A 14,294-nucleotide genomic window follows, 5' to 3' on the forward strand; every position below is an offset into this window, starting at 1 on the left:
AGAATGTTCATGAACAACCACAAACAGTGTGCTGGGTCTGGAGTCAGTTCAAATCTGACCTCATACACTTACTATCTGTGTAACTCTGGGCAAGTCACTAAACACTGCTTGCCTCAGTTTCCTGTAAAATGAGTTGGAGAAGGAAATGGAAAACCACTCCAGTATCTTTGCTAAGAAAACTCCAAATGGGGTCATGAAGACTCTGAAACGACCAAACAACCACAACAAACCTAGTAGTTCACTGCAGTTTCAGTCATTGGTTCACCTTTTCCTCACTTTTGCACAGTCCTCATTCAGGAGTTTTATATCCCTTGCTGTGATCCTGACAAGCTCTAGTGATACATGGGCTATGAGAACGCCAGTCACGTCTCCTGTACATCCCTCCTAGAACCGATCCTCAGGCACTGATTTAGCCCAGTCTCTTACTGTGGCTCCCACTACTCTGAGGATTGCATGACCAGGCCCTCTATCCTTACTGAGACTGATTCTGTCCTGGCTGGCCAGAGACATGATCTGGCTTCAAGTGTCCAATTATCAGAGCTAGTACTGGCTTGGCTTCTGGTCTGTTTGTAGGAATTTGGGCTGGCTCTCCTCCAATTACTTCAGACCAGATTTCTATAGTTTCTGTTGGTTTCCCAAGCATGACCCTCTCCCCACCTCTTCCACATTTACCTGAGCTGGTTCTGGCTTCCCTAGTTTGATCAGTCAAACAGTATCTACCCTCTTCTGGCCAATTTTTTTGTGCATTTTTGGACTAGATGGAAATTATTTTTCTTCCTTTTTTAGATTTCCATATTATTGGTCCTTGTGGACCCTTTTTAGATGTTTGTTAAGGTTTTCTGTGGAAGACCTGGGCTTCTCCATGATCTTCCATGTCAGCATGTTAACCAGATGATGTTCGAGTCTCTTTTGAGGTAATCTCTTTGGTGGGACGTAGTAAATGCCACTCTCCAGCAGGGGAGGTAGGGAGGAGCTGGTGGATTATTCCCTCCCCCCATCTCTTTCTCCTCAGCAGCAACTGTGGTGATACATGAGCACATCGTAGCAAGAACCTGTGCCCATTGAGGTGAGTCTGAGAGTGACCCTCAAGTCCCTGGCTGTTCATTATGTTTTGTGTTTCTTTACCCAAGCACATATGACTGCACAGAGGTCCTGAGAGATGGATGTTTCCAGCCTTCACAGTTACTTTGTGGTCTTAAGAGGTATAGAATTGTTGAATCTGGTGCTTGTTGCCTAGTGGTAGGTGACCCATACCATTATAAGCTTCTTAGAGAAGGAGCTAAGCACTGTCAGGAGGATAATCCATACAGACATTGCTGGACAGAAGATAAGCACTTTGAGCTGCTGATCAGAAGATCTTAGTTCAAATCCTGCCTGTACAATCTTAGACAATTCATTTAACCTCTCTAGGCCTTAGTTTCTTCATCTGAAAAATGAATAAATCTGAAAAATTTCTTCATCTGAAAAATGGATAAATGGTTTCTAAAGTCCCTTCTGGTTCTAAATCTATGATCCTATAATCATGTGAATGTCCAGCAGACCCATAAGTTTCCTTGGGAAATCTTTATTTCCTGGGAAAGTATAATGTAAGTGATGGGTTTCATTTTTGTAAATATGTGTTAATCCTGGGCAAGTCAATTAACCCTGTTTGCCTCAGTTTCCTCATCTGTAAAATGAGCCGGGGAAGGAAATGGCAAACCACGCCAGCATCTTTGCCAAAAAACCCCAGGTGGGATCACAAGGAGTTGGAAACAACTGAAACAACTCAATAGTGACAAAATGTGTGCTTATGGGTCTTGTGTGTTTTAGTAATTTTTTTTGTAGTGGAAGAAATAAATAACTGTTCCATAATTGAAATCTACTACTTTGTACAGTGAATACTTTTTATTTTTAAAATACATTTTATTTATTTTGTTAAATGTTTCCTATTATATGTAAAATTTTTTTTGACATTTATTTTTTAAAATTTTGAGTTCCAAGTTCTTTCCCTCTTCCATCCTCCCACATCCCTCGAGAAGGCAACCAATATTTTATTAATTATTCATGTGAAGTCATGTAAAATATATTTTCATATTAGCCATGTTACAAAAGAAATCACACACACACACAAGAAAAATAAAGTTTTAAGCAATATATGCTTCAATTTGCACCCTGAGTTCATGACATCATTTCTCTCTCTGGAAGACGACAGTATTCTTCATCATGGGTCCTTTGGGATTGTCTTGGATCACTGTCTTGATCAGACTAGCTAAGTCTTTCACAGTTGATGGTCCTTACCATATTGCTGTTACAATGTATAATGTTTTCCTGGTTCTGCTCACTTCACTTTGTATCAGTTCGTCTAGGTCTTCCCTGGTTTTTCTGAAACCATCCTGCTTATCATTTCTTATAGTACAATAATATTCCATATACCATATATCATATCTAGTTCATCATACACCATAACTAATCATATACCGTATCTATTGGCTCTTCTGTATTATAACTCTGACTCTTCTGTATTAGAACTATATTTGTCTCACAGAAAGATTTGATGGGACGCTTTCTTTTCTTTTTATACACTATGTAATATTAGAATTAATTGTTCTTTAGATGTTTGCTAGAATTCACTTGTAAATTTATCTAGTTTGTGACTTTTTTGAGGCAGGCTGGAGTTTACGGCTTATATTATTTCTTTTCTGAGATTGGGTTGTTTAAATCTCTATTCCTTGCTTTGTTCAGCTGCATATTTTATATTTTTGTGCATAAACATCTATTTCACGTATTAGTTTTGTTGGTGTACAATTGAGCAGAATAATTTCTAATTTTGTTTATTTCTACTTTATTTGAGTTCACTTTTTAATTATTTTTTATATTGACAATTTAGTTTTCCTCTTATTTTGGATCAGATCAGCTAATAGTTTATCAATTTTATTTAAAAACTGGCTCTTACTTACTCATTCAATGGGTTTTTTGCTTTCAGTTTTAGTTTTTGATTTTCAGATTCTTCTGGATTCTCAATTCTTTTTTATTTTTGTGTTTAGATGATTTATTGCTTTTCTATGTTTTTTAGTTGCATGTACCCTAATTTCTCTTTTTTGTTGATGAAAGTGTTCAGACATAAATTTTCCCATAAGAACTGATTTAGCTGCATTCCCCAAAATTTATAGTCTCATTTTTGATATTTTCTTTCATGAAATTATTTAGTGTTTCTGTGGTGTGATCTTTGACCCATAAATTCCTTAATATTGAATTATTTAGTCTCTGTTTTAAGTTTGAATGCTTCCGTAAGATTCCCTTTATTGATTATAATTTTTATTATACTTGGCTAGTAAAGCTTGTTTTATATTTTTGCTTTTCTATAATTATTTATGAAATTTTTGTGCTATCATGCATAGCCAATTGGATATAAAAACATCATATATATGGCTGAGAAATAGTCATTTCTATCCCAATTCATTAATCTCCAGAGATTTATCTTATTTATCTTTTCTAAAATTCTGTTCAGATCCTTAATTCTTATTAATATATATATTTAGATTGTCCAGTTGTATAAAGAAAATGATCATTTATTTACATTATCTTTTTTATGCTTATTTCTCCTTACAACCTAACTTTTTCTTTAAGTACTTAGATGTTATGCCAGCTCATACATATATATAAAGTATTGATATTATTTCATTATCTGTGGTACCTTTAAGCATAATATATTTTTCCTGCTTATCTCTTTTTAACCATTTCTTTACTTGTGTGAGATCATGTTTAATACTCTTATTTTCTAAATTAACCTGAAGCATAATACATTCTAGTTTATTTTAATTCTACGCCAATATTTTTGTTTTATGTTTGTTGTAAACAACATATTGTTGGATTATGCTTTCTAATCCGTTCTTGTCCCCTCTGTGTGTATCTTGACTTCTATGCTTGCATTTTCTTCTCTTGCACTTCCATTATGCAAAATAATATTTTCCCCTTCTTCTTCTGTATTCCTCTTCTAGTACATTCCTATTCCCCACCCTTTTTCTCCTCTCTTAAAAACAACGAAACCCACATTCAGTTACTGTGTTAGTTGGATCTTCTGTGATCTCTTAAAGATAGTGGAACTCTGAAGGGACACTTTCTATGTTTTTTCCTATTAGAAGATAAGCACTTTCAAAATTATTTAGCTTCTCCTAGTTGCTCAGTTGTAATGAACTTTCTAGTTTTTTTTTTTTAACCTGTGTTTACATTTTTAAATATCAACTCAGCTTACATCTGTTTTGATCAGGAATGTTTGAGAGTCCTCTATTAAAGGTCTATTCCCACCCCTTCCCCCCCTTTTAGGACTACATTCAGTTTCTCTGGGTAAGTTATTCTCGTTTGTAAGTTATGTTATTTCCTTTTTTCATCTTTACAGTAGTTACATAACGTTGCTTGATTCTGACTAGTTTCTGGGTACTTAAATTCTTTCTTTCTGGATGTTTACAATAGTTTTTCTTTTACTTTGATGTCCTAGAATTTGACTGTTTCATTACTATGTGTTTTCAGTTCAAGGTTTCTTTTCTGTAGTGTGACTGATGTATTATTACTGATGTCACTTTGACCTCTGATTCTAGTAGATCTAGCCATTTTTCATTTTTTGCTTTCTGGAAGAATAGTATCTTTAGTTTTTTGTTTAGAGAGAATTTTCAGGACCGTATTAGTGTTTAGTCAGAATTTTTCTGATGATTCTTAATTTAGCTCTCCTCCACCTGTTTTCTATGAATAGGCTTCTTTAAGTTACTCAAGGGATGGCCCCTTTAATCAAAAAAAGGAAAAAAAAATCAAACTTGGAGGGGAAGACCTCCTGGGTAAAGGAGAAACAATTACTATTTAGTTATTACATTCACTCTGTGCTAGGTGGGTGGGGATTTGTTGTCCAGCCTATGAGCTCCAGATTGAACTGGGTTTAAGGCTTGATCCTTGAGCAAGAAATGGGTATATCTCACTAAGTGAGAATGTGATAAGGCCTTAGCCTGAAAGGGCCAGGGTCCCACATTGCATCCTGGGCCATCTCCAGTCATCTTGATGAATATCAGGCCACTGGACCCAGATGGCTCAGGAGAAGAAAGTGAAGCTAGTGCCCTTGCACAGCCCTCCCTCACTCAAATCAAAGTCAACTGCAAGTCATGTCATCATCTTGATGTCATGGTCTTCTTCAAGAACAAAAGACAAACACAACAACAATATCATATAGCATAACTAGTTCATCCATTTCCCAATTGATGGGCATCTCCTCAATTTCCAATTCTTTGCCACCATAAAAAGAAGTTCTAAATATTTTTTTGTATAAATAGGTTCTTTTCCCTTTTTTTTGATCTCTTTCGGATACAAACCTAGGAAGGATCAGTGAATACCTTTTTTTAGAAAAGACCTGATAATACATCAGGAGAAATTCTAGAAAGGAAAGACACCTAAATTTTATTGTTGAGATTCTCCCTTGGACTCCAGAGTGGGAATACAATAAGCTAGAGAATGGGGGAAAAAGTTTGGTCTGTTATTTTTTAGAGGTCAGGCTTCTCAAAGCCAAATCTGAGCTCTGTAAGAGTCTACAACTAGGGCTCTTTGTGGGAAGAGGAAACCTCCTTGCCCCCAGATTATAGGTGACATTAAAATAATGTAAATTTTAAAAATTCCCCAAAGGATGCTAAATTTACTCTAATCTGGAAAAAACAAATTTCCTAGAGAAAAAGATAATGAAATATATTCTCTCCTCCCTCATAATCCTACTAATGGGGTGCTTGGTTGCACGTACTTGGGCCCCAATTCTAAAATCACATTTCTCTTTAAAAATCACATTTCTCCCTAGCCTCAAAATACTATCTCAGGCAGTTTCTCCCCAGCCCAAGGACGCAGCCTGCCCTAGCAACAACTGTTATCTACCTTCCTGCTACAGTAGCCAGCTGCACCCATAGAACTCATTAGGCTTACCCAGCTGTGTTAAGCTTAATGGGCTGTGCACTGGGTCATAACGACATCTACTACTCGCTGACCAATCAGATGTATCCTAGACTTAGACATACCTATACTCCCTTACATTAATCTTGTCTAACAAAACATTGACAAGAGAAGCCTGGTTTTTCCTGGTCAGTCCTGACCGCTGATTGACTTAGTGACATTTCAAGCCTAAAACCACACCTCAGGATAGCCCTGCCTTGGGGTATTTCCCGAAGAATTTTGGGTAAAATACCTGCACAGTAGATACCAAAAGTGCATGTTCCTTTAAGAACTGACCTGCCCTTAACTACTCCCTAATCCCACCCCAAAACACCTAGTTAGCATATTTGGCACAAGTGATACTACAGAATATCCTATATAAACTTTCCCTGTACCCCTTTAAGGCTGCAGGTTCCCTATGAACTCTTGCCCGCTGAAAAGCGTAATAAATCTTTACCTTGACTTCAACAATGCTTGAGTTCGTGAATTCTTCTCCAGACGACCTGCCCCTGGTATCTTGGTCTTTGTGGGGGTCTCATATCCCCTTTCCAGCCCTCATCACTCCTAGGATCATGAAAACATACATTTTCAGAAAAGGTTTTCTATATTGGATATTTTTACTTAATTTAGACAAAAGATGTCAATGAAATGTTTTTTTTTAAGTAAAAAGAAAACTTTCTACTCCACAGTCTTACATAAACTTTATACCACTCCATGACCTTTTCCCTGTGTTTCACACAGTACTCTGGATTTTCAGCACAGCTTTAATAAGCATTTTAACGTTGTGTTGCTAAGCTGAATTGACTCCTCTGTTGCATAGCTCCTAGAAAAGGGGGCTTTCTGAATATGCCAAAATAATTCTTCAATTCAATGAAAAGAGAAAGGTCCCCAAGGTCACACACAAAAAAGAAATCTCAATCCTGGTCCACATCCTGAACATTAATGCTTTCCTTACAAAGCCTTTCCCATTGAAAGTACCTAAGAAATATTTGTGGAAATTAATTGAAGACTCATGCACAAGACTTACACAAAATTTACTTTTAGGCAACAGATGGTTAGTCTGTATAGCCATTTATTTAAATAAAAGGAAGACAAGCAGACAGTGGTTCCATTGAGCTAGTAGCTTGCAATACTCAAAGTCTCAGCTATCCATGCTTACTGCCCAGGCAAAAGAAATCCATACATCTCATGCAGATGGTCTATGGCACCATGGCACTAACTCTGCCTAGAGAAGACATCTTCTGTTATGTTGTTTAGAAGGAGGGCAGTAAATAGTCGAGGAATTGTTTGAACCCCTCTCTAACACACTCAAACCTGACAGGGTCCAGAATGAAAAAAAAAAAAGCCCCATTGCGTCTATTAAAGCAAAGATCCTCGTAAAATCTATCTGCTTGATTTGCATAAAATATTTTAATAATTTAATAATTATATTAGAGTCAGCAAGTATGACAACACTCTTCTGATAATAAATCATTGATCCAGATGACTGAGACAAGAGTTCACATACAAGTATCCATAGATACAACTTTTTCAACATATTGATCAGTTATGGTGACATTTTTTCCTCCATAAAAAAAATTATCTGTCATGGGATGTTCTCAGGGAAGGCATGAGGAAGGATACATAGGATACTGTAGTGATGTAAGAAACAAAAAATAACAATAAAAACTTATTTTAAAACATTTCTATGGGTACATTAAATACAGAGCTATAACTAGGGTGGAAATGCTCAGATTTTCCCTTAGGATGACAACATCCATTCATTCATGCATTCATGCATTAGTTATTTATTTTTATTTTTAGATTTATTTATTTTTAACATTCACTTTTAGAAATTTTGAGTTCCAAGTTCTCTCACTCCCACAAGCCCCTCCCCTAACCATTGAGAAGGCAAGTAATATATACCCATTTTACATAGAAGTCATGCAAAACATATTCCCATATTAGCTATGTGGCAAAAAAAAAGCAAGAAAATAAAGTGAATAAATAATATTTGTTTTGTCCATCAGTTCTCTCTGGAAGTCAATAGCATTTTTCAGCAGGAGTCCTTTAGATTTGTCTTACACCATTGTTAGATCAAAGTAGCTAAGTCTTTTCTTGTTCATCTTTTTTACTTGATTCTGTTCACTTTGCATTGGTTCACATAAATCTTTCCAGATTTTTCTGAAACAATCCCCTTCATCATTTCTTATTGCACAAGTGTTCTATCACAATCGTATATCGTAACTTGTTCAGCCATTCTCTTATTGATGGGCATCTCCCCAATTTCCAACTCTTTGCCACCACAAAGAGAGCTGCTATGAATATTTTTGCACATATAGGTCCTTTTCCTTTGATTTCTTTGGGATGCAGACCTAATAATGGTTTTGCTGGGTCAAAGAGTATGCATAGTTTTATAGTCCTTTGGGCATAGTTCCAAATTGTTCTCCATTTCCTTTTCTGTCATGGTAGCTAATATAATAGGTGTGAGGCAGAACTTCAGAGTTGTTTTGATTTGCATTTCTTTAGTAATGATTTAGAACATTTTTTTGTGATAGCTTTGATTTCTGATAGCTTTGGTTTCTTCTTCTGAAAATTTTCTGTTCATACCCTTTGATCATTTAACAGTAGGGGAATGGCTCTTATTTTTATAAATTTGACTCAGTTCCCTATATATTTGAGAAATGTCTTTATAAGAGAAACTTGCTATTAAAGTTTTCCCCTAGTTCCCTGTTTTCCTTTGAATTTTGGCTGTAAAACCTTTTTAATTTCATGTAATCAAAATTATTCCTTTTACTTCCCACACTCCTCTCTATCGTTTGGTTATAAACTCTTCACTTCTCCTTATCCTATCCTGCCAACCTGAATTTTCTGGGGGATTCAATTTCTGTCTTTCTTATGGTTATTTGGGACAGCTGGGGCTTTGCATGAAGAGTGTAGCAGGGTAGCTTAGGGTTACCCAGGGTGCTATGTCCACACCAGTCACCAGATGGCGACTGAAGCCAGCTCACTTCTATCTGCATGCACAGAAAGTATTGTCTCTAGCTGGATTGTCTTTCAGGTCTTCATGCAATTCACAAGTTTTCTTTCCTAGTGCTATAGAATCCTTATGTATATGTGTGTATACATGAGTGTGCATCCATGTATATACACACATGTGTATATATGTATAGACATACATGTATACATTCTGTGTGTGTGTATATGTATGTGAAAAATTCACAAGTCTCCCTCAGTCCATGTGTCACAATCTCAATTTCCTCTTCCTTCCTCAGTGTAGCCCCTGAAAGAATTCACCCAATTCATTTTAACGTGGGCTACAATTAGATTTGATATAGTAAACACAAAAGTAAAGCATGAGGGCGTCAATGAGCCACTCACTGTGGAAGAGCCTGATTTTTAAAGCCCACCCTCCCTGTCTTGTGAGTCAGTATCCTCACAACAGGGCAGATGTATCCAGAAGTTATTTTACCAAAGTATTCTCAGCCTCCAAGTCAAAGGAGTGGGAAAGAGGAAATTGCCTCACCATACCCCAGCTTACCCCATCTTGTTGACCTTGTGGAATTGAACTGAATTCAACTCCTAACCAGTTGCCAGGTGAATTCTTGGCTTGGCTTGCTGCCCTTTAGCTGGATGGCCTGGGAAAAGCCAAGCATTGTTACTTGGTACTGTTCTCACATGGTCAACTTCCTTCTCTCTAACCTCCTCAGAAGAGTGACTGACAAAGTCAGACGCTGAGGGTACAGGCGTGGGCTGGTCCCATGTTCATCTCTGAGGCTGTGTATGTGGTCAGAAGCCTGAATTTTCTCCTGGTGTCACAGTCTTGGCCAAGGACTAAGTCAGTGAGGATAAGCAAATGCTAGAAGAATGAATGTCCAAAGCAAATACCACAAAACCCTGAGTCTTTTTTTGAAAAATCCTATGAGGGAAAGCAACCAGTATGATCTCTTGACAGTTGCCCTTAAGAGTTGTCTCTGTTGGAGTGTATTTAGCTCCACATTTCTGCCTCTCTTTGGTGCCAAAAATCCTGAAAAATGCAAGGGAAACAGCCAGTCACTGATTTAGCGGAGCTTTTCATAGCAAATTTTACAGTTGTGTTTGTAGTTGACAATGTTGTGTGATGAATCTTGGGTATTACTCTGTGATTTTGGGGATACAGCATGTACAGTGGAAAAGATGATGGATTTGTAGTCATAGGCCTTGGGTTCAAATGTTACATCTGCCATTTATTAAGCCTGATCTTGGGCAAGTCATTTTGCTTTCTCTGGGTTTCTTTACCTGTAAAAATGAGGGACTGGAATGACACTGTAAAAACAAACAACTTTTTTATGTGTGTTTGGTTTATGATTTTTTAATTTTTTAACAAATTTATTTTTAGTTTTCAACATTCACTTCCTTAATATTTTGAGTTTTAGATTTTCTCCCCTTTCCTTCCCTCCTCTCTCCCCCAAGATGGCATGCAATCTGATATAGGCTCTACCTATACATTCATATTAAACATATCAGTCATGTTGTAAAGAAGAATTAGAACCAATAAGAGGAATCCTGAGAAAGAAGAAACAAAACAACCACAAAGAGAGACCAAATAGTATATTTTGCACTGCGTTCAGACTCCAAAGTTCTTTCTCTGGGTATGGATACCATTTTCCATTGTGAGTCTTTTGGAGTTAAAGGCGAAGAACTTTAAAAGAGCATCTGGTTTGCACATTGATAATGCTGGGTCTGGAGTTAGAAAGACCTGACTTTAAATCTCAGACACTTACTAATTGTGTGGCCCTGGACAAGTCATTTAACCTCTATTAGCCTTGATTTTCTCCTCTGTAAAATGGAGATAACAATAGCATCTGCCTCCCAGGGTTGTTGTAAGGATCAAATGTGATAATACTCATAAAGCACTTAGCACACAGTAAAGCCCAGTGCCTGGCACACAGTAGGTGTTATATACATGTTAATTATTATTTGTTGTTTTATATCTATGATCCAATGATTATCCTGTGAATTTTTTCTCCTTTTTGCTTGTTTTAGACAATTTTGTGAAACTGTCTTTGACTGCTTGCTGGAATATATTGCTTAGGTCCCTTTGGTTTTCTAGGGATTCTGGGATGTCAGTAATCCTGAGACTGTGGTATCATTTTCTAAAATTGTTTATCTAGTTGGCCTGCATTGTCTGCAATTCTCTTTTCTGTGGCAGCAACTTTGAGCCTACTGGTGATTTTAGGTTTTCTAGAACATTCCCCATATCATCATTTTCTTCATTTTTGCTTCTCTAGCTTCTTCTGAGATAAAATTTTAAAAAAACCACAACATTTTTACCAGCTCATCTTTTCTTTGGTTTTTGCGATTTCTTATCAATGTTAATTCCTGCTTTATTTCTTTAAATGTTTCATTTATCCATTTGCACATATCTCCCTTTTTCCATCAGTCTTACTCTGTGTATTCAGCTGTTTCATTTGCTCTGTAGCATTTTTCCTCCCAAAATTGCATCAGCACTTTGCTTTATTTCCTTTCTGTTTCAGCTGATTTCTGTTTGCTTGTTTGTTCTTTTTAGCTAGCACTCTGTCATCTTTTTAGGTGTTTTTTCTTTTTCTTTAGAGGCAAGAGCATGGATTACTTCAAATTACTTCAAACTACTCAATTGGCCCCCTTGCCTGGGCATGGAATGCCTGCCTTTAACCATATTACCTGGGCTTGCTAGGCGCTCATTGTCTACCTCATCCTGCTCTGAGCTTCTGCTTGCTTCCCCTTGGCCAACTGAAAAGACTTATCGTGCCATGCTGAGCTCCTGCCCCCAATTAGACCTAATGAGGGAATAGTTTTTCCATTCCCCTAGCTCAGGCTGCAGAATAATCTTTTCTCTCCTCATAGCCCCTAGCCCTGTCCTCCTCTTGCTATACTCTCCTAGCCTTTCCCAGGCCTCCTGAATTTTGCCCCTGCCTGCCCTCCCTTTCCCCCATTCCCTCTCCTCCAATCCTCCCCATTCCTGGCCTTGAGTGTGACTTTTATAATCAGTCACCCAAGACCTCCCCTACAGAAGTGAACATCACAGGATGTCCCAAGGCTTATCCTGTTGTGCATGAATGATGGTACTGCTAGGCTGTGACTGTGGGGAAACAGTTTGTATCCCAACTTTATCCAAGATAAAACAGTTTTATTTTGGTGCAAACTAGCGTTCCCATACTAGAATTTACTGCAAGGGGGAGAATAACACTGTGTCTTACCAATGTCCTTGGGAGAGCTGTCCAGCCTGTTGGGTAGTTGGCTTGCTACATTGTTGCTGGCTGCTTGGTTGCTACTTAGTCACACAATGACAAAAAGATCCAGGAGTTCTGGAGACGCAGTCAGTATTCAAACCTGGCTTCAAACCCAGCTTGCTTTCTGCTCTGTGCTGTGACATCTCCAGACAATTGGTAGATCTTGGTTCCAGCTCTGCTGACTCTCCTGAAAATATTCTGACCAGTGCTCTTAGATAAGTAATTTCTTTCTTCCTTTTAAATGCTTAAAAGAATTTTTCCTTGTTTTTGTAGTTTAATGATGACTTGGAAAACATGAATTTTGGGATTTCTCTATGGGAGGAAAGGTGCAGTCCTCTGCATTTTTTCCAGTAGCTTCTTCTCCAAGGTAGGAAGTTTTCTCTAATTACATCTTCAATTATTACACTTAGAAATTTTTTTTTATGGGAGAAGTAGATAACCTCTGGAATCCCAATTGTTCTAAGACAGTAGTGTCAAACTCGAATAGAAACAGATTTCTGCTGTCACATGTTGGTGAAAGAGGTATTATCTTATATCGAAAAGTACATGGAAAACGATAATTTAACATGATCTTTGTTATGCTGTATTTTTATTTATGTTCTTAAACGTTTCTGAATTGCATTTTAATCTGATTCAGGCCAAATTACAGTTTTGTTGATGAGGTGAGTGATACTTCTGCTAAGGTATATTCTTTTGTATGTATCTTTTAAGTGTTACTTTATCCTGCATTTCTGTTGTTGATTGGTTGTTGTTTTTGACATCCTGCTACACTCTAGAGCTTTATTTTATTTTCATTGTCCCTATTAATGAGGCAGCTATAAGGTAGTGGATAGAGATTTGACCTCAAAATCTGGAAGACCTTAGTTCAAATATTCCCTGTGATACAGACTGGCTGTGTGACCCTAGACAAGTCCCTTAACTTCTCAGTGCTCCTGGCACCTCTCTAAGATTAAAAGTTGCAGAGAAAGTGACAACCTGCATTAGTAGAGAGATTTTTCCCATCCTGGAGTTCCCTGTATCAAAGAAATCACAGATCCACAGCCCCCTATGTCCAGCCTATGTATATTTACCACCCCCACCCCCTAGACTATACCAAGTTTTTTGAGAGGAGAGATTCCCTACTGTCCATTGCTGCTCCTGGTACTATGATTGAGGGACAGGTCACCCCAATACAAAATATGACCTCGATGCAAAATAAATACAAGTAGATATGAAAGGAGGGAGCTAACAAGGAGACAGGGCTCAAGAAAGGCTTCATGGAGAAGGTGGGACTTGGACTGAGTTTTGAAGGAAACAAAGGATTCAGAAGTAAGGAGTGAGTGCATTCCCAGGCATGAGGAAGGAAACTGCAGAAGAGTGTCCTGTGTAAAAAATAATGTGATGAATGAGAAGCCCGAGAATCATAATTTCTGGGGAATTAATAATCAACTCATTAATTATGGCTAGCAAATAATAAAATTAAATTAGTAGCATTCTGGGAAACCAAAGACAAACCTCTACAGAGTTTAAATACCATTGGAAGAGTGGGTGTTCCCGAAGATGGAAATCAACTGATTGGTTAGCAATTAATGAGAATGAATATTATAATAAGCGGGTTTACTCCAGTGAGAGGCTGACTAGACTTTGATTATACCAGTCTCGGACAAAGAACTTCACCACCCAGATCATTCCAACTCCAGCAATCTATACAAAAGGATCTATCCTTCCCCAAACCAATTAGGCAAATTGAACAATAGCCCAGGATTCACCTAGGAAAGACGGTCTTAACCCTTTAATCTGAACTAAGCTTTCCTAGCTGGGAGGGGTCCTGTGGGTCCCACCCACGATTGAATCCAATCTCATCATCAGCCCCTGTGCTTGAGAGGCACTTTGACCTAGTCATCCAAATGAGAAAATTGAAAGGGGAAAAAACCCTGGATTATCCCCCCAATATTAATAATTGGTTATTAATAATTATGTTTCTTACTAATAAGTCACATGTATAATCGATATAGTATTGCTTGCCTTCTTAATGAGGGGGAAGATCTGAAAAAAAAAAAAAGGAGCAGTAAGAGGCAGGTTCTGGATGGACCTCCGAGTGCCAGAAGCGAACTAAATTACTAGGTTGGAAAGATAGGTTTGAGGGAGGTT

The 14,294-nt window shown here is 37.6% G+C and overlaps 1 protein-coding gene and 1 long non-coding RNA gene across 2 annotated transcripts in view; one reads left to right on the forward strand and one right to left on the reverse strand.

The window, feature by feature from the left end:
• The window catches only part of LOC140520110 (uncharacterized), a 28,174-nt gene that overhangs the window by 13,300 nt on the left and 580 nt on the right, over positions 1-14,294 (reverse strand). Inside the window, exon 2 of the long non-coding RNA XR_011972398.1 lies at positions 6,392-6,498. This is a non-coding gene — a long non-coding RNA (uncharacterized lncRNA). The remainder of the gene's footprint in view (positions 1-6,391; positions 6,499-14,294) is intronic.
• Positions 12,256-14,294, forward strand: part of FAM178B (family with sequence similarity 178 member B) — a 160,289-nt gene continuing 158,250 nt past the window's right edge. Inside the window, exons 1-2 of the mRNA XM_072633788.1 lie at positions 12,256-12,320; positions 12,438-12,531. The gene's annotated coding sequence lies outside the window, so the exon portion shown is untranslated. The remainder of the gene's footprint in view (positions 12,321-12,437; positions 12,532-14,294) is intronic.

The sequence above is a fragment of the Notamacropus eugenii genome, chromosome 1 (assembly GCF_028372415.1).
Source record: "Notamacropus eugenii isolate mMacEug1 chromosome 1, mMacEug1.pri_v2, whole genome shotgun sequence".
Taxonomy (NCBI): domain Eukaryota; kingdom Metazoa; phylum Chordata; class Mammalia; order Diprotodontia; family Macropodidae; genus Notamacropus; species Notamacropus eugenii.